The sequence below is a fragment of the Phoca vitulina genome, unplaced genomic scaffold, assembly GCF_004348235.1.
Source record: "Phoca vitulina isolate PV1807 unplaced genomic scaffold, GSC_HSeal_1.0 scaffold9, whole genome shotgun sequence".
Classification (NCBI taxonomy): Eukaryota; Metazoa; Chordata; class Mammalia; order Carnivora; family Phocidae; genus Phoca; species Phoca vitulina.
In genome coordinates this window covers 58,758,355-58,784,928 of record NW_022589712.1, presented here as the reverse complement: position 1 = coordinate 58,784,928, position 26,574 = coordinate 58,758,355, and the positions used below count along the sequence as shown (strand labels likewise).

General features: G+C 36.2%; 1 protein-coding gene across 1 annotated transcript in view; it reads right to left on the bottom strand.

Moving 5' to 3' along the window:
- ASCC3 (activating signal cointegrator 1 complex subunit 3) overlaps positions 1–26,574 on the bottom strand; it is a 366,263-nt gene that overhangs the window by 190,519 nt on the left and 149,170 nt on the right. The gene's annotated exons all lie outside the window — the stretch shown is intronic.

Sequence of the window (26,574 nt, the reverse complement as noted above, 5' to 3'; positions counted from 1 at the left end):
TTTTCAAAGATGTATCAATTTGAACCGTAATTACTGAGAAACCTGAAAGAATGTAAAAGGCATCTATTGGCATCCATTTCTTTAAAAATGTGAAAAAAGAGTTTTTAATAATTGAAAGATCATATACTTTCTGAAAAGAATCTTTTAAAAAATTTCATCACTAAAAATTATTGGGTTGCTGTAGATTTTTCACACATACTATTGATGATTTCCTCAGGCCAGATTTTTCAAGGGGAATTTACAAGCACATTCTCTGCATTGTCTTCTCTTTGCAGGGCAGTAACAGGTTAAATTAAAATGTCAGTTTTGCGGGGGGTAAAAACAGTGAAAGGGAAGTAAAAAGGCCAAGGTTCTAGTTTCAATCACAAAGCTTATTAGATGTCTGGGTTTGGGCATATTATTAGGCTTAGTTTTGTCATCTGTAATGAAGTGGACTAATGAACTTCATGATGCTTTCATAAATTCAATGATAAAGTGTTGATGATCTATTAAATGTTGTCTTTAAAATACTTTCCTTCTGAAATAAGATTATTTGGGAGCTGATCAGAAGATGATAAAAATATGGTTTAATAAGTACAACCTATAATTAAGGGAAAAAACTAAGAGTATTATTCATTTTAATTTTCAAGTAAATAATACCTTTCCACAGGATTTTTGGCAATGATTCAAATTGTAATGACAGAATATTTATATCATGGTATGAATTTATTTAAAGATGATTATGGAGTATATTCTTCTTTGTATCATATATGATGTTAACAAGTTTGTGACACACCTGTCTTTATGCAAAAAAAAAGCATTTAAATTTTAAAGTTTATTTTGTTACGGGTTTTTATGTAAAAAACATTTATACAAATCAACAAACTGAGGGGTGTTAAATTTTGGTCAGCAGAGCAAAGACAGCATGAATTGTGCAACTCTCTGTGTGCAGAGTTCACAATTAGTAAGGATGACCCACAGCACTGGAGAGGAGGTGCTCTGGAAAGGTGTACCCTCTACTTTCTGGCTCAATCCTAATTTCTAGAGCTGGTGCAGCATTTCAGTTACGGGCCTGTCTTATATATGCAAATATATGACTTTCTACCTGATCTGAGCAATGAAGGAGTCACAGTTGCCTGATGAATAAAAGATATTACATTAGAAAACTTAGAGGCTACTGCATTCAGCCAGTGTATCCAATTAGAATTCAAGCTGGCATTCAAGGCCCATAAGGGAAAACCACTGGTTTGCTAGGTCTAACGGATACATGACAAAGTAGAAGACCAAATCCCATCTCTACAAGAAAAGCTGAATTGATATTCCGTACGTGAAACATTAGTCTACCTGGTATCACAAGAACAGAAACTAATCCTCATGCAAATTATGAAAAACTAATGCTATAGGACAGTGGTTTAAAAACTTACTTGGCTGTGGAATTCTTTCTTCCAACAAACTCTACTGTAGCAGCTCAATATATATATATATATATATATATATAAAGATGAAAGCTACTGAAGTGGACCTGAGAGATCCAAATCTCATTTCTTCCTCCCAGACAGCACACCTTTCCCACTCCCAACGTCATCACTGCAAGTTCGGAGCACCCTGGAGGCGTCTGAAAGTAACAGCTTTATGAGGAACTCTTCTGTTCAACGCTCTATATCCTTTTTGTTGAAAGTTTGAAAATTCTAAAATCCTATCATCTCTTTCATTCTTCTGGACAATATTTTAGGAAAGCAGTGAAAATATTCATTTTAAAAACAAAACACTTTCACCGGTTTCTAAATACCATTCTCTAGTAAAAGAGAACGAGGTTTGCAGAAATTATTAATTCCAATTCTGGGACTGGGGCATGTTAAAAGGGCAAAAAAGCAAGCTTGAAGGGGCTCCCAACTGCCAAATTTGGGCTAATAAGATCATCAAAGTATGTAATACAATAATGGATTATAATCCATTGAGCAAAATAAAAATTCAAGTCAATAGAAAAATAAATTAATAAATAGGAGAGAGGAGCAGCTCTACCTTACATGCAGTGGAATGGAAGGAACGGCAGGCTTAGAGACTCATTAAAGGTGCTAAAATGAGTGGGTGAAAGTTAATTATGAAATCTGTACATTTACATTTTGTGCATAATCATTTGATTAACCTTTGTTTCCCTCATCAGATTATAAGCAACAGTAATGCAGAGTGTCTCTTTCTGATTTCTGTCTTCAGCACAGTCTCTGACACATGCAAATATTCAATAAATAGTGGATGAATATTGGCAGTAATGTCTTAGTTTAGTTTTTTTTTTTAAAGATTTTATTTATTTCACAGAGAGAGAGAGACAGTGAGAGAGGGAACACAAGCAGGGGGAGTGGGAGAGGGAGAAGCAGGCTTCCCACCGAGCAGGGAGCCCGATGCGGGGCTTAATCCCAGGACCCTGGGATCATGACCTGAGCCGAAGGCAGATGCTTAACGACTGAGCCACCCGGGTGCCCCTGTCTTAGTTTAGTTTTAAAAGTCATTCTGTTCAATACCTAGATTGATGATTCAGATATAGCTCACATGCTAAAAGAAAGTGTAGCTGTTTCTGTACTGGGTATTTTACCCACTGAGCTTTTACCTTAACGAGGCAAATATACTACAGAAAGAGATCCTAAATCATGAACCATTGTCAGTAAAGTTTTTAAGTTTAGAATCTGTTTCCATTTTAAAATTTCAGGCTAATTGTAAGTATGAAAAGGTTATAAGTATCATTAATTTTTAAAAGTCCATAAAGACATACACACATAAGTAAAAAAAAAAATCAAGGAACATATATTGAAGCCCATCTACTTGCAATGATTAATTCAATGATTAAATAATTTAATGATGAAGTTCTAAAAATCCAAGCACTCTGATTTCAGGCTGTGTCAAAGATGTTCTCAAATATGACTAAAATCTGAATGATGTGACCCAAACTACACTGCTTCTAATTAGTCCCCATAGTACAAATGTGTATCAACTTAATTAATTGCTAAACCCAGGTCAATCCAATAAAGGCTGCTAAGAATAAGGAATCTTTCTTCAATACATTATAGTATCACACAAAGAAAAATATTTTACTGACCTCCATGACAATCCAAATTGCATTGACATTTGTTATTGACAGCCCCAAAATAGCAACATCTATTCTGTAGAGCAAATTAAGCAAGACTAGCTAGTCTATTACTATGCAAATAAAATTCATTAGTAAGCTAACAATTTCATTTCTACAGATGCCACTGGACTTCAAGACCTATTATTATTCAACATTATAAGATGTTCTGGACTGAACCTAATTTTAGTAAAATAACAACATAGAATGTATTTTAAGCCTTCTATCAGTATTTTTCATTTTTTTCTTAGACAATAATCACTATTTATAATTCTTAAATACCCAACTATGCATTTAATATTCTCAAATATTAGATGATATTAGATTGAGGAGATTCTTCCTAAAAGAATATACTTTTAAAAATTTACTTGGGCAGCAAAAAATCATACTAAACCAATATACTCTCAATCAAATTTACTGGCTAGATGAAAATTGTACTGCTATAAAGGAAAAATCACAAAATTATAATTTGTCTTAGATTGGTTCTTAACTGTCTCTATTTTTTTAGGCCATTTTCACAAACAAAAATGAAAAACACCTCAATTCTCCACAAATCTATACTGTATTCTTCAGTGAATCCTCTTCATTAAGGAAAAAAAAAAGAAAAAAAGAAAAACAAGACAAAAATGATGTATCTACAAACCTACAGTTGAGATAGTTACACCATACTTAAAAAAGGAGGGTTGCCATTTGACCATCCATTAAGCCATTTAAATTTATTTGGCCTTTGCTCTATATGATCTCAAAAATATAGCTACAAGACAAAGTAAATCAGATGCCACAGTCAGAAAATTGAGATCCATGTTTATGGACAACAGTACAAAAAGACTACTGGAGAGAATATGCAATGTGGGTAAAGTTAGAAAGCTTTTTTCCCCTTTCTCTAGATCCCCCCCCCCCCCCCCCCGCAGTAGCAGACACCAGACCATCATCTTACTAGGCTGGTTTAGTAGAGTATATATCCTTTCCAGAAACCTAGGTCTTGCTGGAAAATAATCCTCCCTGAAATTCTTGGTATAGGAAAATGGTCAGGGCCATCTGAGGGATAGACAGTGAAGTGCTTTAATGGAGAGAATGTCTCCACTACCCCAGAGCCATTTCCTCCCATTTAAGGGTAATAAAGTAGAGAGGCTCCTTTCTAATCTCTCAAGGAGACAACTGCTTATGTCCCAGGGTAGAGGTCTTCCCTTCCTTCTTCAAGAGGGCATCTGTTTATATTCTAGAGTAAAAGATAAGGTCCTTGGATCACTTGGTCTACTTTCTCTCTTTCTTCCTCATCTCTCTCCCCTTCCTCCCTTCTTGTTCTTCTCCCTGTTCTTCCTTCTTCTCTCCCTTTTTTTTTCTTTCTACATCCCCTCCCTACCCCCCCCCCCCCCCCAGAGAGGGGCAGACAGATGTGCCAGCAACAACTATACATATAAGCTTCAAATTTCAAAATTTTGTAGCTCATCTCCTATGGCGTAACCCTTATACGTAGAGGTAGCCAGCTCTCACCCATATTGCCCTTTGGGAAGCTAGGGAGGGGCAACCAACATGAAGCTCTGTGAATAAATATGAAGTCTGTTCCAAGTATCTCCTGTTTCTGTTTGTGAGCTTGTGTGTGTGTGTGTGTGTGTGTGTGTATAAAACATATAATGAACTTAGCTTAGACCCTCCATAAGACTTAACAGGTCTCTAACCATATTTCAGGAGAAAAATGTCCACTTTATTTGCCAGCATATACTTAGAGCTGCATTTCCTATCTACTCATATATGAAAACCAAGAAAAAAATGAGATACAAGACTGTTGTGTTATTCCCTTAAAAACAGAATCCTGATTTATAATATCTATAGAGACATAATTTCTTTCTTCCCACCCCTTCTCACTTAAATATGCTATAAGACAACAATAAGAACAACAAAAAAAGATAAAAACCACAGCTATAGGCAAGACAGTAAAAAGCTGCAATGGTTAATTAAGTTTGAATATTTACCTCCCTTGTATGCACTTTGAGCAATAGTTCTATCAGATTTCCCTGGGACACAAAATTTAATACTCAGCTCTAATAAAAATACTGTTTGTTCAATTTTATCAAAAGAGGGCTATAAAAATGTAGTCAACAAATGCTTATAGTGGTAACTAAACTTATTAAACATATTTACCAACTACTTGCAAGTCCAAATATCAGCTGGAAACTAGTTAATAGAGATTCAACATACCATTTTCTAAAATGAAATAAATAGCTGTCAAATTAACTTCTGACAATTTAATGTGAAATATTCTGAATGGCCGTCTAGAGAATTTTCTATGGTGTTATTATAAAAAGACAGAAAAATGACTACAAGCAGTCAAACATTGTTTTAGTATTTCCCAAGTCTACATTATTACTGTTACTTAAATAATAATATAAATAATTCAAGTAATAGTATAAAATGAACATGTATGCTAAGTTAGGTTCTATTTTTAAGAGATTAAAAATATTGAATATACAAAGTGTTTGACAGAAGTGAATACTATAAAACAGACTAAAAGCTTCTTTATATTATTTAACCTAATAATTATGTACTTACTATAATTTAATACTATAATTATAAAAGTCACATCAATAAATTACCAAATAATATAATAAATTCACTTCTTAAATCTGGAATATTTAAAACAGCTATAGACCTATATGGAATCTTTAAGTAACAAAATTTATAATAAATGATATATTATTTAGCTAACTTCACCTTTTATGTAAAACATGCAGTTATGTCAGAAAATGTGCATTTATACATTGGTTACATGCATAAAGCATATAAGCAAAGCCCAAAAGTTATTGCTATTTTTAAGCAAAATATTCTAGAGGTGGGAAAGAGAACAAACTGAGAGGAAAATTACACAATAATATGGCTAAAAAAATAGTATACAGTAAGAGGGCAAAGCAATTTGTACTGCCTTCACATTTTGCTACTTTACACATGAAGAAGGGCACGAAAGAAGCCACAAAGAATGAGAAAATGGATAGAAAAGTTACTAACTTCTATAAGGAAGTTATACTGATCAGGCACGTAAAAATAGAGATGATACACAACTACATAATGGATGAAATGGATGGAACATAAGCTTCACCTTGCAGTTTTGAGTTGTTATATATGTTCCCTGGTGCTCAGCAATGTATCGAATAGAAAGAAAATGAGTTTCAGGAAAATAAAATTGTTCGTTTTGCTTCTAATTTTTTCCAAGCTTACGGACAGCATTATTTTTTTTCTTTTGATCTTTTGGCACGGACAACATTATTTTTTTCTTTTGATCTTTTGGCTAAGTATTTATAGTCTGTACAAGAATAGATCTAAACCTAGTTTATACCTTCAAAATTTCTTTTTTTTTTTTTTTTAATTTTTTTATTGTTATGTTAATCCCCATACATTACATCATTAGTTTTAGATATAGTGTTCCATGATTCATTGTTTGTGCATAACACCCAGTGCTCCATGCAGAACGTGCCCTCCTCAATACCCATCACCAGGCTAACCCATCCTCCCAACCCCCTCCCCTCTAGAACCCTCAGTTTGTTTTTCAGAGTCCATCGTCTCTCATGGTTCTTCTCCCCCTCCGATTTCCCCCCCTTCATTCTTCCCCTCCTGCTACATTCTTCTTCTTCTTTTTTTCCTTCTTAACATATATTGCATTATTTGTTTCAGAGGTACAGATCTGAGATTCAACAGTCTTGCACAATTCACAGCGCTTACCAGAACACATACCCTCCCCAGTGTCCATCACCCAGTCACCCCATCCCTCCCACCCCACCCCCCACTCCAGCAACCCTCAGTTTGTTTTCTGAGATTAAGAATTCCTCATATCAGTGAGGTCATATGATACATGTCTTTCTCTGTTTGACTTATTTCGCTCAGCATAATACCCTCCAGTTCCATCCACATCGTTGCAAATGGCAAGATCTTATTCCTTTTGATGGCTGCATAATATTCCATTGTATATATATACCACATCTTCTTTACCCATTCATCTGTTGATGGACATCTTGGCTCTTTCCACAGTTTGGCTATTGTGGACATTGCTGCTATAAACATCGGGGTGCACGTAGCCTTTCGGGTCCCTACTTTTGTATCTTTGGGGTAAATACCCAGTAGTGCAATTGCTGGATCGTATGGTAACTCTATTTTCAACTTTTTGAGGAACCTCCATACTGTTTTCCAGAGTGGCTGCACCAGCTTGCATTCCCACCAACAGTGTAGGAGGGTTCCCCTTTCTCCGCATCCCCGCCAACATCTGTCATTTCCTGACTTGTTAATTTTAGCCATTCTGACTGGTGTGAGGTGGTATCTCGTTGAGGTTTTGATTTGGATTTCCCTGATGCCGAGCGATATTGAACACTTTTTCATGTGTCTGTTGGCCATTTGGATGTCTTCTTTGGAAAAATGTCTGTTCATGTCTTCTGCCCATTTCTTGATTGGATTCTTTGTTCTTTTGGTGTTGAGTTTGATGAGTTCTTTATAGATTTTGGATACTAGCCCTTTATCTGATATGTCATTTACAAATATCTTCTCCCATTCTGTCAGTTGTCTTTTGGTTTTGTTGACTGTTTCCTTTGCTTTGCAAAAGCTTTTTATCTTGATGAAGTCCCAATAGTTCATTTTTGCCCTTGCTTCCCTTGCCTTTGGCGATGTTTCTAGGAAGAAGTTGCTGCGGCTGAGGTCGAAGAGGTTGCTGCCTGTGTTCTCCTTTAGGATTTTGATGGACTCCTGTCTCACATTGAGGTCTTTCAACCATTTGGAGTCTATTTTTGTGTGTGGTGTAAGGAAATGGTCCAGTTTCATTCTTCTGCATGTGGCTGTCCAATTTTCCCAACACCATTTGTTGAAGAGACTGTCTTTTTTCCATTGGACATTCTTTCCTGCTTTGTCAAAGATTAGTTGACCATAGAGTTGAGGGTCCATTTCTGGGCTCTCTATTCTGTTCCATTGATCTATGTGTCTGTTTTTGTGCCAGTACCATACTGTCTTGATGATGACAGCTTTGTAGTAGAGCTGGAAGTCTGGAATTGTGATGCCGCCAGCTTTGCTTTTCTTTTTCAACATTCCTCTGGCTATGCGGGGTCTTTTCTGGTTCCATACAAATTTTAGGATCATTTGTTCCATTTCTTTGAAGAAAGTGGATGGTATTTTGATGGGGATTGCATTGAATGTGTAGATTGCTCTAGGTAGGATTGACATCTTCACAATATTTGTTCTTCCAATCCATGAGCATGGAACGTTTTTCCATTTCTTTGTGTCTTCCTCAATTTCTTTCATGAGTATTTTATAGTTTTCTGAGTACAGATCCTTTGCCTCTTTGGTTAGATTTATTCCTAGGTATCTTATGGTTTTGGGTGCAATTGTAAATGGGATCGACTCCTTAATTTCTCTTTCTTCTGACTTGTTGTTGGTGTATAGGAATGCCACTGACTTCTGTGCATTGATTTTATATCCTGCCACTTGACTGAATTCCTGTATGAGTTCTAGCAGTTTTGGGGTGGAGTCTTTGGGATTTTCCACATAAAGTATCATATCATCTGCAAAGAGTGAGAGTTTGACTTCTTCTTTGCCAATTTGGATGCCTTTGATTTCTTTTTGTTGTCTGATTGCTGTGGCTAGGACTTCCAATACTATGTTGAATAGCAGTGGTGATAGTGGACATCCCTGCCGCGTTCCTGACCTTAGGGGGAAAGCTCTCAGTTTTTCCCCATTGAGAATGATATTCGCTGTAGGTTTTTCATAGATGGCTTTTATGATATTGAGGTATGTACCCTCTATCCCTATACTCTGAAGAGTTTTGATCAAGAAAGGATGCTGTACTTTGTCAAATGCTTTTTCTGCATCTATTGAGAGGATCATGTGATTCTTGTTCTTTCTTTTGTTAATGTATTGTATCACGTTGATTGATTTGCGGATGTTGAACCAACCTTGCAGCCCAGGGATAAATCCGACTTGGTCGTGGTGAATAATCCTTTTAATGTACTGTTGGATCCTATTGGCTAGTATTTTGGTGAGAATTTTTGCATCCATGTTCATCAGGGATATTGGTCTGTAATTCTCCTTTTTGATGGGGTCTTTGTCTGGTTTTGGGATCAAGGTAATGCTGGCCTCATAAAATGAGTTTGGAAGTTTTCCTTCCATTTCTATTTTTTGGAACAGTTTCAGAAGGATAGGTATTAATTCTTCTTGAAATGTTTGGTAGAATTCCCCTGGGAAGCCATCTGGCCCTGGGCTTTTGTGTTTTGGGAGATTTTTGATGACTGCTTCTATTTCCTTAGTGGTTATAGTTCTGTTCAGGTGTTCTATTTCTTCCTGGTTCAGTTTTGGTAGTTGATACATCTCTAGGAATGCATCCATTACTTCCAGGTTATCTAATTTGTTGGCATAGAGTTGCTCATAATATGTTCTTATAATTGTTTGTATTTCTTTGGTGTTGGTTGTGATTTCTCCTCTTTCATTCATGATTTTGTTGATTTGGGTCATTTCTCTTTTCTTTTTGATAAGTCTGGCCAGGGGCTTATCAATCTTGTTAATTCTTTCAAAGAACCAGCTCCTAGTTTCGTTGATCTGTTCTACTGTTCTTTTGGTTTCTATTTCATTGATTTCTGCTCTGATCTTTATTATTTCTCTTCTCCTGCTGGGTTTAGGCTTTATTTGCTGTTCTTTCTCCAGCTCCTTTAGGTGTAGGGTTAGGTTGTGTACTTGAGACCTTTCTTGTTTCTTGAGAAATGCTTGTATTGCTATATACTTTCCTCTTAGGACTGCCTTTGCTGTATCCCAAAGATTTTGAATAGTTGTGTTTTCATTTTCATTGGTTTCCATGAATTTTTTTAATTCTTCTTTAATTTCCTGGTTGACCCATTCATTTTTCAGTAGGATGCTCTTTAGCCTCCATGTATTTGAGTTCTTTCTGACTTTCCTCTTGTGATTGAGTTCTAGTTTCAAAGCATTGTGGTCTGAAAATAGGCAGGGGATGATCCCAATCTTCTGGTACTGGTTGAGACCTGATTTATGACCTAGGATGTGATCTATTCTGGAGAATGTTCCATGGGCACTAGAGAAGAATGTGTATTCCGTTGCTTTGGGATGGAATGTTCTGAATATGTCTGTGAAGTCCATTTGGTCCAGTGTGTCATTTAAAGTCTTTATTTCCTTGTTGATCTTTTGCTTAGACGATCTGTCCATTTCAGTGAGGGGGGTGTTAAAGTCCCCCACTATTATTGTATTGTTGTCGATGTGTTTCTTTGCTTTTGTTATTAATTGCCTTATATAATTGGCTGCTCCCATGTTAGGGGCATAGATATTTACAATTGTTAGATCTTCTTGTTGGATAGACCCTTTAAGTATGATATAGTGTCCTTCCTCATCTCTTATTACAGTCTTTGGTTTAAAATCTAATTTGTCTGATATAAGGATTGCCACCCCAGCTTTCTTTTGGTGTCCATTAGCATGGTAAATGGTTTTCCACCCCCTCACTTTCAATCTGGGGGTGTCTTTAGGTCTAAAATGAGTCTCTTGCAGACAGCATATCGATGGGTCTTGTTTTTTAATCCAATCTGATAGCCTGTGTCTTTTGATTGGGGCATTTAGCCCATTTACATTCAGGGTAACTATTGAAAGATAGGAATTCAGTGCCATTGTATTGCCTGTAAAGTGACTGTTACTGTATATTGTTTGTGTTCCTTTCTGGTCTATGTTGCTTTTAGGCTCTCTCTTTGCTTAGAGGACCCCTTTCAAGATTTCTTGTAGGGCTGGTTTCGTGTTTGCAAATTCCTTTAGTTTTTGTTTGTCCTGGAAGCTTTTTATCTCTCCTTCAATTTTCAATGACAGCCTAGCTGGATATAGTATTCTTGGCTGCATATTTTTCTCATTTAGTGCTCTGAATATGTCCTGCCAGTCCTTTCTGGCCTGCCAGGTCTCTGTGGATAAGTCTGTTGCCAATCTAATGTTTCTACCATTGTAGGTTACATATCTCTTCTCCCGAGCTGCTTTCAGGATTTTCTCTTTGTCTCTGAGACTCGTAAGTTTTACTATTAGATGTCGGGGTGTTGACCTATTTTTATTGATTTTGAGAGGGGTTCTCTGTGCTTCCTGGATTTTGATGCCTGTTTCCTTCCCCAAATTAGGGAAGTTCTCTGCTATAATTTGCTCCATTATACCTTCTGCCCCTCTCTCTCTTTCTTCTTCTTCTGGGATCCCAATTATTCTAATGTTGTTTCGTCTTATGGTATCGTTTATCTCTCGAATTCTGCCCTCGTGATCCAGTAGTTGTTTATCTCTCTTTTTCTCAGCTTCTTTATTTTCCATCATTTGGTCTTCTATCTCACTGATTCTTTCTTCTGCCTCATTTATCCTAGCAGTTAGCGCCCCCATATTTGATTGCACCTCATTAATAGCCTTTTTGATTTCTACTTGGTTCGATTTTAGTTCTTTTACTTCTCCAGAAAGGGTTTCTCTAATAACTTCCATGTTTTTTTCAAGCCCAGCTAGTATCTTTAAAGTGATGATTCTGAACTCTAGATCTGACATCGTACTAACGTCCGTATTGAGTAGGTCCCTGGCAGTCGGTACTACCTCTTGTTCTTTTTGTTGAGGTGATTTTTTCCGTCTTGTCATTTTGTGCAGAGGAGAATAGATTAATGAGAGAACAAAATGCTAGCAGGGTAACAACGTCCCCAGAAAATATACTCTAAACAAATCAGAAAAGACCTGAAGCAGTGGGAAAAGAAAGGGAAAGAGAAAAAAAGAAAAGGAAAGAAAAAAAGAAAAAAGAAAAAGATAAAGATAAAAACAAACAAAAGTAGAACAAAACAAAACAAAACAAAAACAGAATGTGATCAAATATGATCAGGCTGGATTATAGATCAGTGCCACACACTAGATTTTGGGTGTATTTTGGTCTGTTAAAAGAAAGTCCCTCCCAAAATTTTAAAGAAAGAAAAACTTATATATGTACAAAAATAAGGGTTGATATGATGAAGGGATGGACTATGACTGTAAAGATGGAAATTATAAAAAATTTTAAAAAAGGATTTGATAAGTTGTTTGAAAAAAGAAAGAAGAGGATTAAAAAAATAAAAAAGAAAGAAAGAAAAAAGGGAGAGAATGTGATCAGGCAGGGGAGTAGAAAAAAACCATACACTAGAGATTTAGAGTATATTTTGATCTGTTAGAAGAAACTATCTCAAGATTTTAAAGAGAGAACAACTTATATATATATGCCAAAAATACGGGTAACTACTATGAAGGGATAGAATATGACTTTAAAAATGAAAAATAAAAATGTTTTTTTTTTAAAAAAGGGATTGATAAGATGTTGGTTGAAAAAGGGAAAAAGAAAAATTCAAAAAAAAAGAAAAAAGGAAAAAAGAAAAAAAGACAGTTAAAAAAAATAATTAACTTTGAAAGACTAAAGAATCATGGTAAAAAAGCCATGAATTCTATGTGCAGTGTTCCCCTAGCGCTGGAGTTCTGCCGTTCTCACTGATCGGTAAACTTGGTCTTGGCTGGCTGTTCTCGCTGATCTTCTGGGGGAGGGGCCTGTTGCCGTGGTTCCCAAATGTCTTTGCCGGAGGCAAAATTGCCCCGCCCTTGCCGGTCCGGGCTAAGTAATCTGCTCGGGTTTGCTCTCCGGAGCTTTTGTTCCCTGCGAGCTTTCCGTACAGCTTTGGAGGCGGAGAGTGAAAATGGCGGCCTCCCAGTCTCCGCCCCGGAGGAGCCGAGAACTCAGGGTCCCGCTCCTCAGCGAGCCCCCAGAAAAAAGCCGTCAGTCACTCCCGTCTCCCCGGTCTCCGGCCGCACTCCGCGCTCACCCGGCCTGTGACCGCGCCTTTCTATCTGGCACCCGACCCCGGGTGGAGTCTCCAAACCCAGCAGATCCCCGCGGTGCGCTCCCGCACCTCTCCTCCCGGGGGAAGAAGGTGAGTCTCCCCGGATCTGCCGCTTGTTGGGTCCCTGCTGGAGGAGCAGTGGCCCGACTGTGCCGCGGATCACGGTTTATGGCAACCCCGAGCTGAGAGCCCGCGCCTGGGCTCCGTCTCTGCAGCCGGCTTCCCTGCTCCGATACCTGGGAGCTCTGCCGCACTCAGGCACCCCCGGTCTTTCTGTGACCCCGAGGGTCCTGAGACCACACTGTCCCGCAAGGGTTCCACCCCCCACTTCGCCACCAGAGTGACGTCCCTCAGCGGAGCAGACTCTAAAAGTTCCGATTTTGTGCTCCGTGGCTCTATCACTTGCCAGAAGCGGCCGTGGGAGGCCCCTCCCCCGCCGTCTATCCTCCCGAATTTCGCCTCGGATTCACTTCTCTGCACGTCCTACCTTCCAGAAAGTGGTCGCTTTTCTGTTCAGAGAGTTGTTGCTCTTCTTTTCTTTGATCTCCTGTTGAGTTTGTAGGTGTTCAGAATGGTTTGATCCCTATCCAGCTGAATTCCTGAGAGGAGACGAAATCCAGGTCTCCTACTCCTCCGCCATCTTGACTTAACTCCTACCTTCAAAATTTCTAAATGTCATTCTGAATCAAATTGTTTCACTGTGCTCTGTGAATTTTTGCTGTAAATTCCAGAAACCACTAATTACCAATGTAAAAAATGTTCAAATCCCTAAAGATATGTTCATACTTGTATTTGTCTTTATGTACCAGGAGAAAACTGAATACATTTCAGGGGTAGGAGGTACTGGGGGTAAAGTGAGGTAAGGGGAAAGTAATTCATTAGCCTTTTCTTTTTGCACCTTTGTGTTAATTCACTTGTTACAAGAATGTATTATTTCAGTAACATGAAAATCCTCAAAGAATTAGGAAAAAAATGTTAATAGCAATGAAGGAAAAATGCAATACTAATATTCTTCATTAAAAAATATTCTCTTTGCAAATGAAGAGAACATTACAAGGTTAATAAAGGAACTATTATATATAAAATTTCAAGAATGTAACTGAGTACTCTTATGGTAAGCTGTATTTCAGAAAAATGAAATTTTTCTCTGTTCTCTTAAAAATGTGAAATTTTAAAAGGGTTCAAAAGTTACTTCTCTAGGGCTTAATGAATAGAAATAAAAGAAAGAATATATTAACTTCAAATAACTGGTGGCACAAATGACGTCTATATCACGAAAAATAGCTAAGTCAGATGGATATCTCAAATTAGGAGAAAATGAGGTAATTTAACACGTCTAACAGAAAAGACTATATAACTAGATGAAATAATATTAAGAATAAATTTATGTAATGAAACATTTTAAAGGAGAACACCAACATTCTTCCACTGATCTCTACAGCTAACGGGGCAGGGAAGGCGGGGGGGATTTCCTTAAGAAGGTAATCAAAGCATCTTTGATGTCATTCAACATCTCCAGATTGTTCTACTCTCTGCCTGGACATTCAGCTTACTGTAGGACTAATGATTATTTTCTTGATTTTCCTGAAGTTAGTTGCCCCCTGATTCCTTAAGAACTACTTCTGACTTGTGAAGGCTACCATAGCTCCTATTCACTCATTCATCAAACATCATCTGTGCACCAACTGTGCTCCAGGTACTGCTGAGGCCATGACAACACAATGATGAGCAAGACCATGGTCAGCCATTTTCTTTATGGGACTCATATCTTATAATAGAAAGTGGCATTAACCAAAACCAGCCAGAAAAAAATGTAAAACTATATAGTCAGACATATGAAGAAGACGTAGGCTATGCTATTATATAGTTCATAATAGGGAGGTAAAAGAGTAAGGGAGGTATACAAAGGTTTCTCTAACAAAGATAAAATCTGAAGGATTTAATATAGGATAACTAAGCAGAGAGTAAGGAAAGATGTGTGAGACAGAGGGAATAAGTTATGCAAAAGCTCAGAGGTAAATAGAAGAGCATCTCTATGATGAGGGTCTGAAAGAAGGCCAGAAAGACAGGAGGTAGGAAATGAGGGAGAGAGGTATGTGATGAAGATAGAAGGTAAAGGCCAGACAATATAGGGACCCCCTGAACCCTTTTAAAGCAGCTTGAAGTATTCAAGTGTCATCCCGGAGCTGTACTTTGAAAAGATCATTCTAGCCAGCTGCAGCGTACAGAGCAGCTAGAGCAGAGCCAGATGGATGCAGGGAGCCATTAAGAGGCGGCTAGAACAGTCCACGGACAGCATGATGGTTACTTGGATTAGATGGTAGAAGTGACAGTTCAGGAGAAGGAGGGGATGGAGAGAAATGAGCAGATTTGAAAGACACTTAGGTAAAATGAGTAGGTGTTAACGAAGGATTAGAAATGAGAACAAGGGAGAGTTAGTTGACAAGGACAACTTTTAGGTTTCTGACTTACGGAACTAAATCTACAGTTATGCCATTCACTAAACCAAGAAATAATGGATGCAATACTATTGGTTTAGGGTGAAAATTTTATGAATTGGGTTTGGACATACTAAATTTCAGATGTTCTTAAAGTACGCATGCCTAAAATTTTAACTCCTAAATTGATGATTATAACTGATGCATTGTTACTATATTACACCACTGTCATAGAAAGAATTTCTGGTTATTATACCAGACGGTGGTATAATATAATGAAAACTCATCAGTTATAATTATCAATTTAGGAGTTAAAATTTTAAAATTAGACATTATGGCTCAGGAGCACTTATTTCTTAGCACTATCAGCTGCTAGGCTGATCCTGTGATCATAATACTATATATTTTAGCCATGCCTACTTTAGGAACATGGAAAATTATGTTGACCTAGGCATGCTGCTGTTTAGTCTTCCATAGGCCAAAGCCAAAGATAGTTTTAACTGAATATTAAGGCAAAGCAGAGCTTGATACATCCTTAATAAAAATTTTTTTAAAGGCAAAATTTCCTGATGACAGTAGCTCATAGTTGAGAATCAAATAATTGAGGGATTGCAGAGAGATTACAGAAGTGGAAGTAGGTGCAAATGCTAATTTCTCTTTGTATCTTTTTTTTTTTTTTCTGGCTCTTACGATATAAAATTCTCCTTGTTTCTCTTTGGTCATCTTCTTTCTTTCTTTGTAGCCTTTTCCTTCTCTACCTGGTTTGTTCCCAAACCTTTTTTTAAATTTAGCACTTTTTCTTGTTTCATCCTATCCCATTTATGGCCTTTATAGAAATAACTCTTACCTTTATGTTCCCAACCCAGACCTTTTTTCTGACCTCTAGACCCGTATTATCTTGCCTAGCCTCTCCTCTTGGGTATCTGAAATGTAGTATGTCCAAACCCAAAAGTAAGAGATTTCATGAATGTTTCTTTTAGATTTCTTGTAGTTAAAAAACTCCTGAATTGGGGGTTCCTGGGGGGCTCAGTCAGTTAAATGTTTGACTCTTGATTTCGGCTCAGGTCATGAGATCGAGCCCCATGTGGGGCTCTGTGCTCAGTGAGAAGTCTGCTTGAGATTCTCTCTCTCCCTCTGCCTCTGCCCCCTCCCAACTTGCACGTGTGCTCTCTCTCTCAATAAATAAAATCTTAAAAAAATATGAAAAAACTCCTGAAATATTCCCTTAATAGTACTGTCTTTAATGGTAAAGACAAAGGAGGAATATCTTTAATTCTTGTGCTCACAGTTGTTAAAATCTCTCCTCCTCAAGTATCCTGCTTTTATATTCCTTTGGGAGTATGTCTCAATTTGGGAGGAGGGAATGAAGAAGGCAGCACTCAATTCACAGATGAAAGTCATGTTAAACAAATTTGACATGACAGAACATTGGTACCGAGAATTAGAGATGCTTGTATCTGGTGGAAGAAAACTTTTTTTAGGGAAAAAGGCCAATGGAAAGATCCATTATTAAAGTTAGCATAGTAAAATTTGTTTCAGTTGTACATAATTATTTTTATAGAAACTAATGATAAGAAACAAAAATAAGGGCGCCTGGGTGGCTCAGTTGGTTAAGCGACTGCCTTCGGCTCAGGTTATGATCCTGGAGTCCCGGGATCGAGTCCCACATCAGGCTCCCTGCTTGGTAGGGAGTCTGCTTCTCCCTCTGACCCTCTCATGCTCTATCTCATTCTCTCTCAAATAAATAAATAAAATCTTTAAAAAAAAAAAAAAAACAAAAATAATTCCCCTCAAATAGTCAAAAGTTAAATTAATACATATTTAGTAGTCAATTTTAAGGGTGATTTCTTATTAGAAACAGAAATATCTACTAAAGAGTTACAAACAATGAAGAGAAAACAAGGACACATCTGAATAAGGAAAAGCTGATATTAAGCATTAATCCAAGATTGAAGGTAACTTTTTCCCTCTTTAACACTGCAAAGCCTTTTATTCTTGACACTGTAGATTTTGAGTAAGCTATTAAATAAGGATGCTTTTTTGATAATGTAAAAAAAGAACAAGTTAACTTATAATAAATATGCTATAATCTCTGAGACAGTTTCTAATTTCTTTTTTTATCACTGTAACAAAGTTTGTATAACAAGAAAAATCTCAATAGGGTTAAGGCATCAATTATTTTCCCATTCTGCAAGTTACACAGGAGGAGGGGAATTATTAACAGGAATGATAAAGCTGTACTTGCATTTGGTAACACAAGAGAAGTTTACAAATGAGATGTCTCATTAGTTTGAGCAGATGGATCAGAATTAAAGGCTGAATCACCAACTTTTAATTTCCCAATAGCCAAGAAGACTTGAAGTCTTGCAGAGTATGACTGTTGAAAAGTCAACATGAAAAGATTTTCTCCATCTGTCATCACACATGCTTGAGTGGAACACAACTGCCTCCTACTGTTTTTAATACTTTTAAGGCAAAGCTGCACATAAAATCTATTAAGTACACGAGCACATAAGTTTAGATGATTAGTATACTGAAACCCATGGAATAGTATGACCAGAGAATATCAGCATGGCTTTTGAACATGAAATTTGCTCTATTCTAATTCAATCTAAATGGAGAGAAACAGAGGAAATTCATTTGTGTATTTAAGAGGAAAGTGTTAATTTTTAGCATAAAAACTATTCACTTGCTTGAGAGTTATATTTTTTATTTTTTTAAATGGACACTTATTTCAGTCTGAAAATAATGTTCTGAAAAGTAGCTGCTCTGATTAAAGTATTTAGGGAAAGCACAATTAGGGAGAAAATCCAAAATACTAAACAACTTGAAGCAAGAAAACAAAATCAAGGAGTAGTCACTAGAAGGATTTTTTAACTAGTTGGCAGGGAGAGGGGGGCATAAGGTGGTAGTAGGGAAAATTCAATTGATTTTCCTGGAGTAGAATACATTACTTACAGTTTCTAATTATTGTATATTAACTGCTAAGATGTATTTAAAAGCAACAAAATAAAGCTGAAGTTTGTTAGGTACACAGCCCCATAAGAAATAACTTATGTTCCCTTAATAACAAGGAAAAGCACATTTACTGAATATGTAGTTGGTTACTTAAGAGCAAAGCACTAATACAGTTAGTTATAACTATAACTGAATTCTATAAGCAAAGGTCTGCCTCTCTCTCTCTATACACACACATATACACACAAACACTTATATAATTTACCGTACAACAAAACATTTAAAGAGAAGAGTCTTTCAGAATGAAGCATATATAGTTAGATTTTTCAGTCACCTGACTAGGCAGAATAGTATAAATGAAGAGTTAATTTGGGTGTCAGTTTTTTAGATAATAAGGTGAAAAGACTGTTGAATTATATATTTTTCATTTTCTGACAGATGGATACAAATTCATTTGTTGAAATTTATTACTTGGAACCTTATATGAAGACAGACAGTGACTGAGTTAACATTAGAGTCAACCTCAATTATGAGGGGGGAAAACACAACTCAGAAACTTTAATCTATTGGGAAGTTCTTTGGTAACCTTCTAATAAAAGTAGAGGAGTACACCTTAGTGAAGGTATGTCTTTAAGGAGAGAAAAAAGGGAAAAAATAATCCAGCAAGGTGGGGGGTTGGTTCTAAGCCCCTGAAAACAAACTTCCACATAAGCCTCAGTAATCAAGGAGAACTGTGAAGTAGGAATTCTTGTGTGATGGATTAATTCAAAGATTGTTAGCCTTGTTGAAATAGGTATCTACCTCAGCTTCCAAAATCAAAATGTGTAATAGCCTTCCTTTCTAAGTATCTTCCTTGCAATTTCAGTTCTGGACATATTACAAAGGCCATCAGTAGAAGCTGCCACACATTAAGCTAAATGAATTCATAGGCCAAATCATACTTGGCAGAGCAACTTACAAATAGAAGACTTGGAATGATCCCTTTGAAAAGACTGAAACAGAAAAAGATTTTAGTTTTGCGCAACTTTCCCAAAGTTACACACATAATATAGGTAATGAAGAATGAAAAGATGGAGCTCTGTTTTCAAATTATGTTGTGAAAGAGCTCTAGAGATGGATTACATTAATATAAGACTGCCCTGACAACTCAGTATTTATAATTTGAAGGCGCTGGCCTAGGCATTTGTAATACTAGCAAAATTAGAAGCAAATGTCAACCAGTGAGTCATAGTCTTGATGCATTTTGTATTTCCCATCATCCCCATCTCACTAAAGATGTTAAACCTTTGAAGATGAGGCAATTTGTCACAATCAAATTGTATTTACCAGAGACCCCATACACAAGACACACTGCACTAGGAACTTAACTAACAGTATATTCTTGTAACCCAGTCTTACTTTGTAGGACCTGTCCTACTGGAGCACAAAACCTAAAGGGACAACATTACGTAGAACATATTGGTTAAATTTTTAAATAGGACATCTTTGATCTAAGTGTTTATACTTTAATGTTATTGTTTCTATTTAAGGTTCTGTCATATTTTTGGATAGACAAAATATAATAGAGAAACTATAGAGGTAACTGGGAAAAAAAGGAAATTAAAAAAAAATGAAAGGACACACACCAACAAACACTCTGGATGGTAGAATTAGTAGTGATTTATTCCCCCTCATTTTTGCTTTTTGGTACGTCCAAAAGTTAAATTTGTTCAAATTCTTTTTTTCCCCCTCAATCTCTTTTATATTAATTATATTTAAACTACATTTTATTTTTTATTTATTTATTTTTCTTAAGATTTTATTTATTTGACAGAGAGAGACACAGTGAGAGAGGGAACACAAGCAGGGGGAGTGGGAAAGGGAGAACCAGGCTTCCCGCTGAGCAGGGAGCCCAATGCGGGGCTCGATCCCAGGACCCTGGGATCATGACCCGAGCCGAAGGCAGACGCTTAACTGACTGAGCCACCCAGGCACCCCTAAACTACTTTTTAAAAATGCAATTATAGGGGTGCCTGGGTGGCTCAGTCAGTTAAGCGTCTATCTCTTGATTTCAGCTCAGGTCATGATCTCAGGGTTGTGAGATGAGCCCCGAGCTGGACTCTGCACTGGGCGTGGAGTCTGCTTAGGATTCTCTCTCTCCCTCCCCCTCTACCCTTCCCTTCACTTCTGTCTCGCCCTCTCTTAAAAAAAAAATGCAATTACAGAGGTCAAAGCACACGGTCACAGTCATGAAGCAAAAACACAGGGAAAAACAGGTTTTTCTAATTGAAAGTGAGTGTACACCCAAAGCAAAACATGAACAATATGATATGCAAAATTGTTTTCATAATCATGATTTAAAATAGCTGCTAATTAAGAAAAAAGTTCACTGGTATGATACCACTTTCTTATATGCTTTAAAATTATAAAACAAATTCAAAATAGCAAACACAGTAGATCATAATCTTACATCACATTACACTGATAAACTTTTCAAAAAAAATGGCATTAACTTTCTAAAATCCTACCTAGGTCCGCTATGACCATAAAATATTATAACCCATTCAGAATGTATTATAGGATCATGTGGCAAGACCACAAAATGTGGCCATTTGTGCCATAATTCTATTTTAGGAAATTTATCCTGATTAAATCTTTCAACAGAAAAAATAAGATGGTCACTATAGTAGCACTATCTTTAATAATAGAAAATTGCAAACACTGAAAACACTCACTAATGTAGGAATAACCAGTAATAAAGGAAGAGCTAATGCCAGCTTAATAGCAAAGGAGCAGTGTAAAGTTCTGAAGATGCTGTGGGCTTTATCAACACAGAGACTTGTGTTTCAGTCCTGGCGCAAGCCTTCACTAGCTGTATGTACTAGCTTGGGAAGCTGCTTAACACGTCATAGGTTCACTTTCTCTTTTAACAAAAAGAGATCATAATGCTTATGTCAGAAGGTTTGGGAAGATTAAATGTCCAAAGAGACTCATGTGGTGTCTGAAACTTACAAACTGAATAAAAACTCCCTTTCTCTTTACAGACATTAAAGTTGTTAGAACCATGCAGAAACAATGAAAAATGTTCAGTATTCATTAAAGAAAACAGTGAATATAAAACTGTATTTACAGTATAATTTAGTAATGGATTATAACTAATAATTAAGTTTGAAAGAACAAAATTGAAAACTACATGTGCAATTGGATAAAAAATGAGTAGTGGGATGTATATAAAAATTACAATAATAATGTTAAAATGGTAAAATAATAGTGGAACTATAACAATTTTCCTTAGTGTTGTTATTTTTATAATTAAAAAAAGTAAAGGAGATGCATGGGTATTTTTACAAAACTTATGAACATTCTACTATTATATTTACTATAGAAAATAAACATCATCACTAATCATTCAAAAACAGAAATTATGACACCTGCAGCCTAAGCCTGACTTCTTAAGAAGCCTGAACAGCCTGAAGAGGGCCATAGTTATCCTGCTCTAATTCTTGTTTGGAAAAAGGCACAGATATGGACACAATCCCTGATCCCTAAGTGTTTCTGTGGGCTCTCAAATTACAATCGTACTCTACACAATCACCCACAGTGCATTTTTAGTCAGACAGGAGTGCAGGGGAAGAGAGCTTGGAGGTCATGCATCCGTAAAAGGCTGGCAAGTGTGGATGCCATGACATGCACACAAAAGGTGGGGAGGTCATGCTTGTACCCAACTCCTGCCTCAGCTTTGCTCACTCTCTATTCCTAGGTCCCTCATGCCCTAGAGCAGCATGAAACCTCCCCTGCGGTATCCCATCCAAGTCTGTCCTTCCTAAACAGAAAGCCAGGGCTGTGAACCCAGCCCTCCATCCCAACTTGGCCTTTTAGAATTTATAACTGCAAGGGCCCGCCCTCTGGCAGCTTTCTTTTTGAAAAGTAATGCACTAAACAATTTCACACTAAGAAAGAAAGGAATGGCAGTAAGATCTCATCTCTATTGACCAAACACCCCCAGCCAGCACACTTTATGAATCATGCATGATTCCTACAGGGACATGTTAGCCTCTGAAACAGTGAAAGAACTATGCTAGAAGAGGAAGAGGAAATAATCTTCCTAGGATTCTTTAAGTAACAACATTTACTTGGATTTTTACTTACGATAGAAGATACAACTACTACTCTTTCCAACATTTAGGAATAAGGGTGCATTTTATTTTTTAAAGAAATATTTTATAATGTAAGATTTTGTAATTTAATGAAAAAAGGTGGGGCTAATATAACAAATATACTTAAAGAACAATTATAAACAGCATGATAAAGGCAAATAACGTTAGAAAGATGAGTGACTTGTAGTTCCTAAGGCCCCCAAATAGTTACAGGACTGGCAGTAATGGTATTATTAATCCATTTACTTTTATTAGTATTTACAACTATGTACATTTATGTATATGTTTATACGTGGATATATGTATTTATCAGTCTTACCAAGAAAGAATTCACAAAAACTCCTTTTTTTATTCTAAAAAAAGTGATTTATTTCTATTAGAAGCAATCTTGTGTTCCAAAGTAATGAAACAAGTATCTACTTATCTGGTCACTGAGTGCTAACTGCAATTGGAAGAAAAATGATTGTTTTAATTTTTTTTTAATTCTAGAAGCAACACTAACATTCCTACCAGTGGTGTTTTAAATATTTTGATAACCTTTTCAAGGCTATTCAATTACAAAAGGAGTAGTAAGTGTTTTCCTGACTACAGTCAAAATATAATTTATCTATTTTTATGTTCCATACATAGTAAAGTATTTACAGTTTAATTTCCATTATTTAAAAAGAGATAAAAAATGTTTAAGGGTTTGCATTTATAATGAAATTTATCATAGATTAGAAAAAAATTCTCCTGTGACAGAAGAAATCCTATCATGATTAAAAATTATGGAAAAAAGAATGTTTGCTCACAGTTCATACTTAAATGGAGACCCAGAATAGCCAACACAATGCTAAAGGACAAAGTTGGAGGAATAATACTACCTGACTTCACAATATAGATACAATAATCAAAACACTTTAGTATAGGCTAAAGAATAGCCAAACAAATGGAAAAGAATAGGAAATTCAGAAATAAGCCATAAATATAACTAATTGATCTTTGAGAAATGAGCAAAGGTGATAAAATGGAGCAAAGATAGTCTTTTCAACAAATGGTGCTGCAACAACTGGACTTCCACATACAAAAATAAATAAATCTAGACACGGACCTTATACCCTTCCCAAAATTTAACTGAAAACCAATCATAGGTCTAAATGTAAACATGAAACTATAAAGTTCCTAGGTGATAACCTAGGCGAAAATCTTTAGGTGTGGTGATGACCTTTTTAGATACAACACCAAAGGCATCATCCATGACATAATTGATGAGCTGGATTCCACTAAAATTAAAAACTGCTCTGTAAAAGACACCGATGAGAAAATGAGAAGATAAGTCACAGACTGGGAGAGAATACTTGCAAAAGACACATCTGATAAATGACTTTTATCCAAAGTATACAAAGAACTCTTAAAACTCAACAAGAAAATGAACAACCTGATTTTAAAATGGCCAAAGACCTAAACAGACACTTCACCAAATATAGAGAGATGGAAAATAAGCATATAAAATACGTTCAACATCATTTGTCATTAGAGAAATGCAAATTAAAACAAGATACCACGACACACCTCTTAGAATGGCCAAAGTACTGACATCACTAAACGCTAGTGAGGCTTTGGAGCAACAGGAATTCGTATTCACTGATGGTGGGGATGCAAATGCTATACAACTTTGGAAGACAGTATGGCAGCTTCTTACAAAATTCAACATACTCTCACCATATGATCCAGCAATCACACTCCTTGGTATTTATCCAAAGAAGCTGTAAACCTAAGTCCACACAAAACTTGTACACAGATGTTTATGGCAGCTTTATTCGTAAGTGCCAAAACCTGGCAGCAATCAAGATATCATTCAGTATGTAAATAAATAAACAGTAGTATATCCAGACATTGGAGTATTATTCAGTACTAAAAAGAATAAGCTATCAAGTCATGGAAAGACATTTAAAACCTCAAATAGATACTGTGAAAAAAGCCAATGTGAAAAGACTACATAAACTGTATGACATTCTGGAAAAGGCAAAACTACAGAGACTAAAAAGACTTAAAAGGTCAATGGTTTCCAGGGGTATATGGGAAGGAATGATGAATAGGCTGAACACAGAGGACTTTTAGGGCAATGAAATTGTTCTGTGTGACACTATAATGGTCGATGTATGTCATTATACATTTGTCCAAACCTACAGAATGAACACCAAGAGTGAACCTTAGGGTAAACTATGGACTTTAGGTGATATTGACATGTCAATGTAGGTTCATTGATTGAAATAAATGTACCACTCTTGTGCAGAATGTTGACAGTGAAGAAAGCCGTGCATATGTGGGGGCAGGTGTTGCATGAGAACTCTCTCTACTTTCCATTCAATTTCGCTGTGAACCCAAAATTGTTCTAAAAAAGAACATCTAGTTTTTAAAAAATTTAATGGAGAAAACATTTAAAAATTTATTTAACATTTTTAATATGGTGTATACAAATAGATTTTATGGATTCTACAGCTACATTCCTTAGCTAATAATACAGTTTAAATTTTCTGTAATATAAGAGTTAGAAATAAATGTCCATGGCAGTAATACCTACCTAATTATACCGAATTTATCTTGTTTGTTTATAAAGAAGGTACAAATATTGGTGGCTATACAGGATATTTCTTTCTTTTAGGATTTTCACTGAAATGCTGTCAAAAGTTTCTCTAGATAACATTTTAGGATTATCAGAGATCTACTACAACTAAACCTTGTGAAGCAATCTAGAACAGAGGTTGGAAAACAAGCCACATGCAGTTGCTGCTTGTTTTTGTAAATAAAGTTTTATTGAAACACAGCTGTGCCTAATTGTTCGTATACTGTCCATGGCGACTTTCATGCTACAATAACACAACTAAGTAGCTACAAAAAAGAACATAAGGCCTGTAAAGCTGAAATTATTTACTATGTGGCCCATTACAAAAAGTTTCCTGGCTCCTGACTAAGAATAAGTAGTTGGTGTTTGGTAATGCTTTTGATTAAAGAAAGAATATTGGTCTTTACCATTACTTTATTTGTACATAATAAATAATGCAATTCATAAAGCAGTTTCTTAATGAAGATCAAAAAAATACACTGATATAAAATAAATGCACATGAAGTGATAATGACACAATGGTTACTGGAGACTCCACACTCACATGGACTGAATTTACAACTGCACTAGTAAAATGATGGAAACATATTACTTTATTTTGTACAGCACCTCGTTTTCTTCATCTGTCAAATGATGAAAATAGTACCTGCCTCATTGGCTGGTGAGAGAATTCAGTGAAAAGAAATATAACTTTAGCAGTTTCAGACATTTCCTAATTGTTAAGGTAAGTCACTAATATTATATAATTTAATCATGATTTCTTTTCCCTAAAAGTTATTCTTTTTTTTTTAAATTTTTAATTAATTTATTTGACAGAGAGAGACAGGGAAAGAGGGAACACAAGCAGGGGGAGTGGGAGAGGGAGAAGCAGGCTTCCCGCAGAGCAGGGAGCCCAATGTGGGGCTCGATCCCAGGCCCCTGGGATCATGACCTGAGCCGAAGGCAGAGGCTTAACTACTGAGCCACCCAGGCGCCCACCTAAAAGTTATTCTTAAACATAAGGGCATTCTCTTGAGATTAGTTAGAAACCTGATTATAAAACTATTTCTTGAAGGGGCAAAATGCATCAAAGTGGGCAATGTTCCATGTCTTCAAGTTTAATTCATCTTTGATCTGTTTATATACTGGGGCCTGAAACAAGATTTCGTCTGGAAAAAAAGGAATTCACTGCTCTTAAACAAATTTAAAAACCAAAGGACCAGAAAGTATTTAATTTTATGTGCCACGAAAGGTTAATAACAGAAAAAAATTCTATAATAAAATAAAATGATCCAAAGACCCATATACAATTGGGCAATGATTAAGTTTTATGTAAGCAATTATTATCATTCCACTTTTTCTTTAACAATCTTGAATGGAGCATTTTGAACAATGGAGTTTAAAAGTAAAACTGCTTAACTTCCAAGCACAATAAAACAATATAAAACTTTATTATATATATTTCAGTTGATACTACTTCGTGAAAACAGTAAATAATATAACATTTCAGATTTTTACATTATGTAAAAAATAG